Source organism: Tamandua tetradactyla, chromosome 4 (assembly GCF_023851605.1).
Source record: "Tamandua tetradactyla isolate mTamTet1 chromosome 4, mTamTet1.pri, whole genome shotgun sequence".
Taxonomy (NCBI): domain Eukaryota; kingdom Metazoa; phylum Chordata; class Mammalia; order Pilosa; family Myrmecophagidae; genus Tamandua; species Tamandua tetradactyla.
The window spans coordinates 189,157,489-189,169,197 of record NC_135330.1 but is presented as its reverse complement, the minus strand read 5'-3'; the positions used below and the strand labels follow the sequence as shown (position 1 = coordinate 189,169,197).

Genomic DNA, 11,709 nt, shown 5'->3' with positions numbered 1-11,709 from the left:
AACAAATGACAGGATGAATGAATGAGGACATTTTTTCCAAAGATAAAGGAGCTGAATTCTATAAAAAAATCCCTTTGTAGAAGGTGGCGATGGAAAGTGGTAACCAAAAATGATTGTTTTATCTACTGTCCAGAGCACCCTGCCTCTTCTGGGAATTGCTTTTTTTAGGGTTTGAATAGGAGAGACCCTTTTCTTCAAATCTCAGCCATCCACAGTGATTGAAATAGAGCTGGGTGACTAAACCAAGTTGGGCCAATCAATGAGCCCTTGGGGCTCCTCTGTGAATGGGATCTGTCACCCATGTCTCCCATTGCAGGCAATCAAACTGGCTAAAAAGAAAAACAGAGGCCAAAGGCAAAGAGGGGATCCTCGTGGTGCTTTGAGCGACAAATTTAGTCATTCCCCAGGTCAAACATTTCCTTTTTTTTTCCTGAACAGCTTTGAGTTGGTCTCCTGCCACTAGAAAGCACAAATCTTTATGAATAGAGCAGTAACGGTGCTCATAATAATAGCTAACTTATTGAGAGCTTGCTGCCTGCTGTACTTGGAAACTCGGGATATATGGTCTTCTAGTGTACAGAAGGCAAATGATCACCAGTGTCTGATGGTGCGCATTTCAGGTAAAGGCTTGTGAAACACAAGGGCCCGCCACTCTGCTTGTGCAGTTGTTCACGTGTCAGCACAGAATTTTTATAATGCCAAAAAGTTACTTCTATTCATTCATCCTTCATTCGTTACAATCCACGAGCATTTGTTGAGGCCCTCCTGAGACACAGAGCCGGGCAGTGGGGACGTGGACCCCGCAATCATGGAGCAGTCCCTGCTGTGGTGGGGACAAGCAGGTGAGGATGGAACAAAAGAGGATGCTAACGGGTCACCAGCGGGGAGCCTCTGACAGACCTGTCGGTGTCCCAGACGGAGGGTTCCAGAGACGGGCAATTAGGTGGGGGATGCTGAATTGGAGGAGGACACATCTGCATAGGCCTGAGAAGGAAAGGGAGTAAGAGGCAGAGAGCCCAAGTTAGAAGGAGAGTAACAAAGAGTGCAAGCAGGGAGAAGGTGCTTTGGAGAGAACAACGGTGCATTCAGGGAGGAGAGGCTGGGGAAGGAAAGGGTCAGAGCTCACTTGAAGCTGCCGGGGGCTGGGTTTTGACACAAGGAAAGGGACAAATGCATTGTCTGTTACTAGAGGACCTGCAGATCTGTCAGTAGATCCAAATGTCCTAGGGCAAGTTTCTCTTTTGCTTTCCTAGACTCCCAGGAAGCCCATGAGTCCATGACCGTATCGTGGTTACCCTGTATTCTAAGCTTTTACACGCCCAGCTCCTTCACTAGACTGCAATCGTCTGAACACACCAATATAGACACATGCTTCTCTTGGTAACCCCGGGGCATCTGGTGTATCAAAGGCCTGGATAAATGTTTGTTGGATGTCACTGTTACAGGATCTCGCATATAAAAAATATCTCGTATTATTTATAATGTGTCATTTGCATTTAAAGCTAGCATTACTCATCAGCAGGCAATGTGCTTTAGAGACATCAGCATCTTTGAGCCTTGTTTTTTTTCCTTTGGAAAAATAGGCTAAGGACACCCGCTGCGTGTTTTAGGGCTCTGTGAGCTTTCTATGCAAAATGAGTTTTTACAGCTTGGGCTGGAATGTTAATTGCTTATTCATGGGATGCTGCCTTTCAAAGCATGATCTGCTAGATGCTCGATGGCAAGCCTCTCTCTGGTGTTGGACTTGGGTCAGGGGCACAGTATGTTCCCAGGGAACAGAGCAGATTTTGAATGAAATAAATTGCTTTAGTGAGGCGCAAGCCCCAACCCTGGACATATATGAAAAGGCTTTAATCAACTTACTGTCTTCTTACTATAAAGCAATTTCTTGCATTTGTATAAAAGGAATTACAAATGCCCCAAAGAACCAAAGTGTTTCACAGTTTTGCAAAGAAAATCTGATTAATAAATCAGACCCCTCGACTTCCACAGTTAACTGGATGATTTCATTCGTATGTAAGAGTCAGAGGCTTTCATTTCTGTTGGAACTTGCCCAAAAAGTTGAGTCCTTGTTCTGGTTGCATATGTGGAAAGTTGCTGTGTTATTTGCAAAATTATTCCACCAGAGAAAACATAATATTTAAAAATGAAAGATTTTTATAATCAATTGTTCAGGATAGAGAAGAGGTGATTATTCATGGAAGCAACCTTGACAAGGAAATTCTGGATTCCTAGTATTCTAGATTGAAGCCATCTTTGTTGTTTAAGAGAGAATTTTGAATTTTCATTGACGGTGAGAATAACTGGTGTGATTAAACAAAAATGCTCTGTCTGTGACCTTGGCCAGTAATCCAGAAGCAGTAATCATGATAACAGCAATGATGATGATGATGATAACGACAGTTACCACTATCCCAACAGCTGCCATATTAATGTTAGCTAACACGAGCCATGCGGACAAGACCTGAACTGAAGCTCTGGCTCAGCCAATCGAAAGCTCCATCACCTTGTGCAAAGTATTAAAAATCTCTGTGCAATGGTTTTTTTTTTTTTTACCAGTAAAATAGGTGCTAAAGAGTAAAATTTAAATGAAAGCAGATATATAAAGCCCTGGTTCATAGGAGATGCACACATACCTGTTAGTAGCTGCTGCAGCTATTACATATTTCAAAATGTTATTGTGTTAGAATGGGCACAGCCCTACTACCCCTAAAGAGTGGGATAGAAAGATTAAAGGTGATGGTGGAGTTATACAGAGAAGGTAGAGTTTGACAAATGAATATGATGGCTGAATCATTAAATTGATATTTCTTTTATTAGTCTCTAGCATCTTACAGCAGCTAGAAGTAAAAACCTAAAATTGTCAAATTGTAACCCATGCCAAACTCTGAAATTTGTGCTATCACTAATTGTGGTGCTGTGCTTTGAAATTCATTGCTTTTTTTGTACATATGCTATTTTTCACAAAAAAGGAAAAAAAAGTTGATTGTGGTGATAAAAAATATTTATTCCTTCTAGCCTCCTATGTTCTGGAGCAGCTAGAAGGAAAATTCTGGGAGGATGGTATGGTAGCCCATGACAAACTCTGGGATCTGTCCTGTAACTACTTGTTGAAGAGTGCTTTGATAACTATTGCTGTTTTTTTTCTTTGCTTTGTGTATGTGCTATATTATATAATTAAAAAGTTTATAAAAAACTGATACAGCTGAAAAAAAAATCTTATTGTGGCGTGATATATTCAATACCTTTGTCGGTACCTTGTAGGGGTTATGACTGAATTGCCAAAGGCCTTGGGGCAGGTGTGCTGCACGAGCAGAGGAAGAGATGGGTGCCGGGCCAGCCCCACACTCTCTTGGAAAGAAATGGGTGTCCTGGGTTTTCGTGGTGACAGGCTTTAAGGAGGAGAAGGATATTTTAAGGAGAGTAGTTCTGCCAAGCCATTGTGAGTTAGTGAGGATCTCTTCTAGTCGCTTCTATCTAGAGGAAGGAGCAATGTGGGGTATGGTTAGTAATAGCTAATCCATGGAGGGTTTACAACGTGTCAGATACTCTTCTAGGGGGCTTAATTGCTGAATCTTCAGATTGCCTTGGGCGGTGGGACACAGAGAGGGTAATTAACTTGCAGAAGACCATGCAGTTAAGTGACAAAGCTAAGCTGGGCATTCAATTTAGCAATAGTCTCTGTGTTTAATGCCCTCCAGAGTCACGTTAACCTTTCCAACAGTACAAAAAGCATGGGTTCAGTTATTATGCTATTTAATTCTTTACAAACTAGTAAATTTTGTTTACTGGTGCAAACGTCTTTAGCAAAGAGAATGGAAGGCAATTTTCCACAGTCCACATAAAGTCATAATCTGCTATTGTCACTTGAATAAATACATTTCACTTTCATGATCAAAGGGAAAGTGCTGCCAGGATGCGCCAGAATGCCTTCCAGATTTAGAGGGCATGTTCAGCTCCCAGTGGCATTCCTGACTAATGCAGAGCAGGTGGTAGCATGGCTGAGCTAGCACTCATCCCTTAGGGTGGTGTAGATTTAGACTGGCCCAAAGCAAAGAGATGGTGTTTGATGACCTTTCAAGGTTTACTATGGGCATAGAATAATTGATTCTAGTTCCTTTATCTCATGGATCCATAATTTCCTCCTGGATTGCACAAAATGAGCCAGAAATGAACTGTTTAGTTTAACTTTTACATTTCCCAAGTTAGGTGGAGTAGCAAGACATTAATTTTGAATAGCTCTACAACTCACCTAATCTCACTTTCAAAATGTCATTAAGTGAACACATATGTTTAGATGAAAAGCACTAATTCACAAAAGATTTGTATACTCCTTTGTGTGTGTGTGTGTGTGCGTGAAAAGATCAAATTGGTCATTGTTTTCCTGAATGAAGAAATACCAATACACTGATTTCAAAGACTTTCTTATTCATTTGCTCTTATCTGAGGAAAAGAAAAACAAAATCTCACCAGTAATCCAGTTGCTTAGTGTGTGTTGTGGTGTAATTCAGTGCAATTAAACCCACATTTCTCGTCTGCTGTTATGTGTAAGGCACTGTGCTGGACATTCTATTAACATGCCTGATATTAATACCTTGTTTGCAGATGCCTTGCCTCATTTAATTTATATAACAACTTGCACAGGTAGGACAGGCATTGTAATAGGTATTGATTTTGTCTGACCAGCCACATTTCTCATCCTGCAAATAACAGAAAACTCCCCAAAATTGGTTTACACCAATGAGATCTCAATATTTTTTCTCACAAACCAGAAGTCGAGGTAGACATTTGTGGACACTGGTTTGTCTGCTCAGTGATACCATTTGGTAGCCAGCTCTTTCCGTCTTTCTGGTCTACTGTGTTTAGTGGGTTGGCTCTTGTCTCCATGCTTTTTTGCTGGCCAATTTGCAGTCATTTCCAGGTAGGGATTGATTCTGATTAGCTCTGTAGGTGGAGGGAGCCAATATACAAGGAAACATAAAAAAAACAAGGTGACTTCTAGTGATCAGTGCATTAGGCATTTCATTGCTCTTAGTTCTCAGTTGGGATTATAAGTAGAATATTTTGCTGATACTTTAATATGGTGTTCCCTTCAAAGGCAGGCACCAAGCAAGAACAGCTGACTATCTAACGGGCAGAAAATAAGTTATTTCAAGGATATTGGGGAGCTCATTTCATTATGGTAAAGGCTCAGGAAGTCAACAAGAACCAAAGAAGGCTGACTGGTGGGGAAAAAGCCGGGTTCCGAGGAGAATGCTGTTGGAGTGTCATTTCTCCTGACATTTGATGCCACTGCACAGGAAGCTGGATGCTGCTGCTGTCACAGCTGCCGTGAATATTTTCCTATCTATCTCCCAGTCTTTGAAGCATGGGTGTCTCAGCTTGCCAGGGCTGCTCTAACAAATACCACAAGCACATTAGCTTAAACAATAGGAACATCTTGTCTCACAGTCTTGGAGGTTAGAAGTCCAAAATCGAGGTGTTGGTGTGCCCCTGCTTTCTCTGAAGTCTGTAGTGTGCTGGTGGTGGCTTGCTGGAGATGGTCAGCTCAGTTTCTGCCTCTATCAAGTGGCTGTCTCCTTCCCTATCTGTCTCCTACTGACTGCCAATTTCCTCTGCTCATAAGGACTCCAGACTTTGGATTAAGGCCCTCCCTGATTCAGTTTGATCTCATCTTCATTAAATATCTTCAAAGATCTTAATTACAGATGGGTATATGTCTGCAGAATGGGTTTACAAATAGGACTAGAGTATGTCTTTGTGGGGAACGTGATTCAATATACAACAAGGGAATTGAATTGTCCCTATGTAGGTGATGAGCGTGTCCCTCACAGCCAGGTACCAGAAGAGAAATGTCCCTTGGGGTAGGCCCCCATACCCCACCACCCCCAAATATGCATGTTAGTCAGATGCTGGGTGGTTAAAAAGAATGAAAATGGATCCAGACTTCCCAACCTGTTCGACTTTGTTCTTATCTCTAAATATCAGGTTACATAGCTCATAGCGTGCAATTGCAGGTTTCCCCCTGTACCCTGGATTTAAACACTCTTTATACAAGAATCATATCTTTGAAGTAATTCTTATGAGAACTAATTCATATTTCTAGTGTGAATCAGTGGGATATGTAGGTCTACACAACCCCTTTCAATCTTGTTCATCTTCAATGTGGTAATATTACTTCTAGACCCACTAGAGAATCACCTTCACTCCTATCTGTTCCCTTACATTGGAGCTCAACCTCATTGAGCTATGTTCAAAAGGAAACCATCAGCGCTACCACAGTAACAGCAGAGGTAAATAATGGGGGGAGGGACAAGAGTTAAGAGGAGGTTTAGAATTCCTATTTGGCGAGGGTGTGTTTATTGGTTTTCTTTCTCTTGGGAACAATGAAATTATCTAAAATTGAGAATGTTGATGGACTGTGGACGTTGGGCCCTCTGCATGATGCCCGATGAATGCAGGTGGCTGAAGGATGCACTGATGGAGAAGTAGATTGGCGAACGAAGGTGTGTACTTATGAATGAAGGCTGTGCTGCTACAAAAAGCAACAAAGTCCTGAGGCATTCAATGATGTGAATGAACATGTGGGACGTATGGTGAGAAAAAATAAAGCAGAAAAAGAAGAACAGCAATGGTCTGGTCACCTTTAGAAAATGCTTATAAGAAAACAGGGGCCTAGATTGTCAGCTTTTAGAGCAGACACATTAAGTCTGGAGTGGTGATTATTATTTCTGGATTTTGAGAAGCTGTTTTATATATATATATATAAACATATATATATTTTTTGATATATTTCTTATGTCTAAACCTGATATTTAGACATAAGAAAAAGTCAAACAAGCTGGGGTTGAAGTAATTCAGAACATAGGGGTAAGGAAGACAGTGTCTATATTTTAGAACCACACATAACTCTTTGAGACCAATGGAAGAAAGGTTTATTTTATCTGGAACTGAAATTTTCTGTAGTGCATAATCTAATTCAGCTTATCTGTATGGCTCATTTGAACAACTGAAACACAGGGAGTACAGAATATGAAAGAGGTCCTTTAATCCAGTATAGATTGTTTTAATGTCTGGAAACATCTTAGAATATACTAAGCAGATCATCAAAAAGTATTGGCAAAGTTCCCTGAGGGATGTGAGAAAGAACATGTAACTATTAAACTTTACCATCAGGGAATCCCCTGATACTGTGTCAAATCAATAGGCCATACCCTCAATCATGAGGCTTATGCTTATGAAGCTTATGTAGGTAGTGGAGAAGCTTGGACTACCTATAGGCATGCCTAAGAGTTACTTCTGGAGGATCTCTTGTGTTGCTCAGATGTGGCCCAGTCTCTCTAAGCCCAACTCTGCAAGTGAAATCATTGCCCTCCCCACTACGTGGACATGACGTCCAGGGGAGAAAGTCTCCCTGGTGATGTGGGAGAGGACTCCCATGGATGAATCCAGTCTTGGCACTTGTGGGATCAACAATTCCATCCTGACCAAAAGGGGGAAAAGAAGTGTAATTAATAAAATATCAGTGGCAGAGAGAGTTCAAATAGAGTCGAGAGGCGACTCTGGAGGTTGCTCTTATGCAAGCTTCAGGTAGACCTTGTGACCTATCACAACCTGCCAACCCCAAACGAGGACCATACCAGCCAATCCTAAAGAGCACCTAGGGCAGTATATAAGATTCCACAAGGGTTCCATGCACTACAGTAACTTTCCAGAAACCTACAGTCTCCAGATGGGTCCAGATAAATTCTGAACCTAGCCCAGCCTCCCAGAACATCAGACAGTTCCATCTCCCTACCCCATATTAGTGACAGACCCTTCCAATATGAAAAATTTAGAATTGTCATAGCCCAAACACCCCCAAAGAGAGGTATGGCAAGATCAAAGGTAATGGTGGAGTTATACAGTAAAGATAGGATTTAACCAATGAATATGAATGCTGAATCATTAAATTTGATATCAATTAAAAAATAGCTCCAGTATTTTAGAGCAGCTAGATGTAAAAACCTGAAATTGTGAAAGTGTAGCCCATGTCAAAGTCTGAAATATGTTCTACAACTGATTGTGGTGCTGTGCTTTGCAATCTATAGCTTTTTTGTATATGTGTTATTTTCCACAAAGAAAGAAGGAAAAAAAGTCGATTGAGATGATAAAAAAATATTTAAGCCCTCTAACCTCCTATATTCTGGAGCTAGAAGGAAAAATATGAGAGGATCATGTGGTAGCCCACAAACTCTGGGATCTATCCTGTAACCAGTTGTTGAAGAGTGTTTTGTAAATTATTGCATTTTATTTCTTTGCTTTGTATATATGTTATACTATACAAAAGTACATACTTTAAAAATTAAAAAAAAAACTATTAGGTTTTACCTTACTTTTACATACATAAAAATGATTAAAGGTACTATCTTTTCATCCTGTACCAGTACAAGGAGATGCTACATTTGTCATCCTTGAAATACATGATTTTTGTAAGAGAACCATAGCCATCATCAATACACATGTTTAAGCTAATTTAGCTAACCAATAGATTTTTATGGAATAAAATAGTTAATTTTCTTAAAAAAAAAACTTCAGGAAGTAAAAAGGGAAATAAACAGAAAGACAATAGTGATGTGAGATGTCTTCATTCATTTTTGTCAATCAATGACTGAGTAAGTAACTTAAAAATAACACAGAGGAGCTGAAGAATATAATTAATAAGGTTGATGTAAAAGAAAGATATTGAACTTCATGCTCTTACATTAGAGAATGCACAATCTTTCAATAAACTTTTCATTAGCCCCACGGTACAATGATATTTTAGCAAATCACAAAGAAAATCACAATAACTTAACATTGAAATAACATAATCCACACTTTTTTCTCCTTTTATCATTTTTGTTTTTTTTGTATTTTTATTGACAAAACATACAACAAAAAACATGAACATTTTTAACATATGAACATTCCATACTTGTTGTAAAATCAATGGCTCACAATATCATCACATAGTTTTATGTGCATCACCATGATCATTTCTTAGAACATTTGCATCACTCCAGAAAAAGAAATAAAAAGAAAAAACTCACACATACCATACACCTTACCTCTCCCTCTCATTGGCCACTAGTATTTCTATCTACCCAATATATTTTAACCTTTGTTCCTCCTATTTTTTTCTATACCCCTTAACACTCCCTTTCATTGATCACTAGTATTTGATCTACTCAACTTATTTTAGCATTTGTTCCCCCTATTATTTATTTATTTTTAATCCATATTTTTTACTCCTCTGTCCATACAGTAGATAAAGGAGCATCAGACAAAAGGTTTTCACAATCACACAGTCACATTGAGAAAGCTATATCATTATACAATCATCTTCAAAAAACATGGTTACTGGAACACAGCTCTGCTATTTCACACACTTCCCTCTAGCCTTTCTAATACACCTTAAACTAAAAAAAGGAATATCTACATAATGCATAAGAATAACCTCCAGGATAATCTCTCAACTCTGTTTGAAATCTCTCAGTCACTGACACTTTATTTTGTCTCATTTCTCTCTCCCCCCTTTCATCAAGAAGGTTTTCTCAATCTCTTGATGCTGAGTCCCAGCTCATTGTAGGGTTTCTGTCCCACATTGTCAGGGAGGTTTACACCCCGGGAGTCATGTCCCATGTAGAGATGGGGAGGGCAGTGAGTTTGCTTGGTGTGTTGGCTGAGAGAGAGAGGCCACATCTGAGCAACAAAAGAGGTTTTCTGGGGGTGACTCTTGGGTCTAATTTTAAGTAAGCTTAGCCTTTCCTTTGCAGGGAAAAGTTTCATATGAACAAACCCTAAGATTGAGAGCTCAGCCTATTGATTTGGTTGTCCCCACTGCTGGCGAGAATATCAGGAATTTTCCAAATGGGGAAGTTGAATTTTCCCCCTTTCTCACCATTACCCCAAGGGGACTTTGCAAATACTTCTTTGTTCACTGTTCTGATCACTCTGGGATTTGTCGGGCCATCACACTGAACAAACCTACACAATCTCATGCCCTATTCAAGGTTCCATGTACTTATGGTGTTCAACTAACCCGTCCATGTAGTTATATTAGGAAATGCACAAATCAAAATATAAATTATGTATTGCCACAGTTTTACACAGAAGTTGAAGTTTTTTTTTTTTTTTTTTTTCTCGCATGGGCAGGCACTGGGAATTGAATCCTGGTCTCCAGCATGGCAGGTGAGAATTCTGCCTGCTGAGCCACGGTGGCCTGCCCCAAGAGTTAAAGTTTTAAAATATGAATGACCATTTATTTTCAACACCCTTAACACTGACATTCGTTTTAAACACACATTTTAACCATAAACTGAAACAAAATGAATGTTAATTACTTGAAAATGACAAAACTCTTTCTTAAATCATATATAGTTCAATGGACAATAACCCCCAACCACAATTATTAATACCTAGATAATCATGATGCTAAAAACTTTATAATCAAAATATAGAAATTGGTTCAAAGCTGTATTTAGAGGATCATTCATAACTTTAAGTACATACATTTATTTTATAAATAAGTAATAAATGAATAAAGCATTCAGATAAAAATGTTAGGAAAGGACAGACAAAATAAGCCAAAGAAAAACAGAAGAAAAAAATAGAGAAATGCAGAAATAAAATAGAATACGCATACAAGAAAAGAATTGACAAGTGCAATAATTAGTTCTTTTAAAAACAGTAGAGATAAACTACTAGTTGGTGATCAAGGAGAACGGGAGAAATCATAAATAACAAAATTAGAAATAAGCGAGGAGAATAAATATGGCACAGAGAAAATTTTTAAAAAATACGTAACAGAATCACCCTCTTTCTCACTGTTTCAGCAGTTTCTCAACAAATCATGGAAAATCCAATTTAGGTGACTTCAGACCTAAGGATTAAGTGAAAGGCATCTATCACATGACTGTTAAATCTGGAAGTGCCTCCCATGAATAGCCAACTTCTTGAGTTGTTTCACCAAGGCCATCTCCATACCTCCATCAACAGCTAATGGCAAGAGGGTATCAGGATGGAGAGCAGCCTGGAGGGAAGCCATTTGGCCATTATGACAGCTCAGCTGGCTGTGACTCAGCTCACATCACCTGGCCATGGATCAACATTGTGAAGCCAGAGCACCCAACTGATCTTGAATGTCTAACTCAAAGTGGAAGTTTCCACTGGCAGGGAAAGGAGCAGGATATTCTGTAAGCTCTCATTTGAAGACCATCAGGCTGTGCCACAGAAGACTTAAGCTCTGAGAAAGAAATCAGTGTCCATGGTCTACAATGGGCAGAGATGGGAAGTTCATGCTGATGAGTGTAATACAGACAGACTGGGGTTCGAGTTCTAGCTGGATAATTTACTCTGTGTGATCTGGGGCATGCTTTCTAAAATTTCTGACTGACCAGAAGCAGGGAGTATGCCTGGAGACTATTATAAAGTAGCTGAGTAAGTCTTCACATTGGTTATGTTGGGCCTAGTGTTCCCCTTGGACATGTCATGTAGTAAAAGTTAAATCACCTACACCTTCCCAATAAGGCTTCAACTATGTAGGTATAGCAGTTGCCATATTCTGATGCTCTTTCCTAAAGGACTCAGAAGGGCAGCATCTGGAGAGAAAACTGCCCTGTAGAATGTCTGGGCCAGGCCTGGCTGGTCTGAAACACTGACTCCACATACCTTAAAGGGAATGCTGGC

General features: G+C 39.7%; 1 long non-coding RNA gene across 2 annotated transcripts; it reads right to left on the bottom strand.

Moving 5' to 3' along the window:
* Positions 1-279: 279 nt before the first annotated feature.
* On the bottom strand, positions 280-11,145 carry LOC143681642 (uncharacterized). 2 transcript variants are annotated; one of them, XR_013174761.1, is made up of 3 exons: positions 10,829-11,145; positions 3,246-3,473; positions 280-984 (listed from the first exon to the last, which is right to left on the bottom strand). It is a non-coding gene; the product is annotated as an uncharacterized LOC143681642 (long non-coding RNA). The 2 variants fall into 2 exon arrangements; XR_013174760.1 differs by having other exon boundaries at positions 3,246-3,477; positions 10,837-11,145.
* Positions 11,146-11,709: the final 564 nt, after the last annotated feature.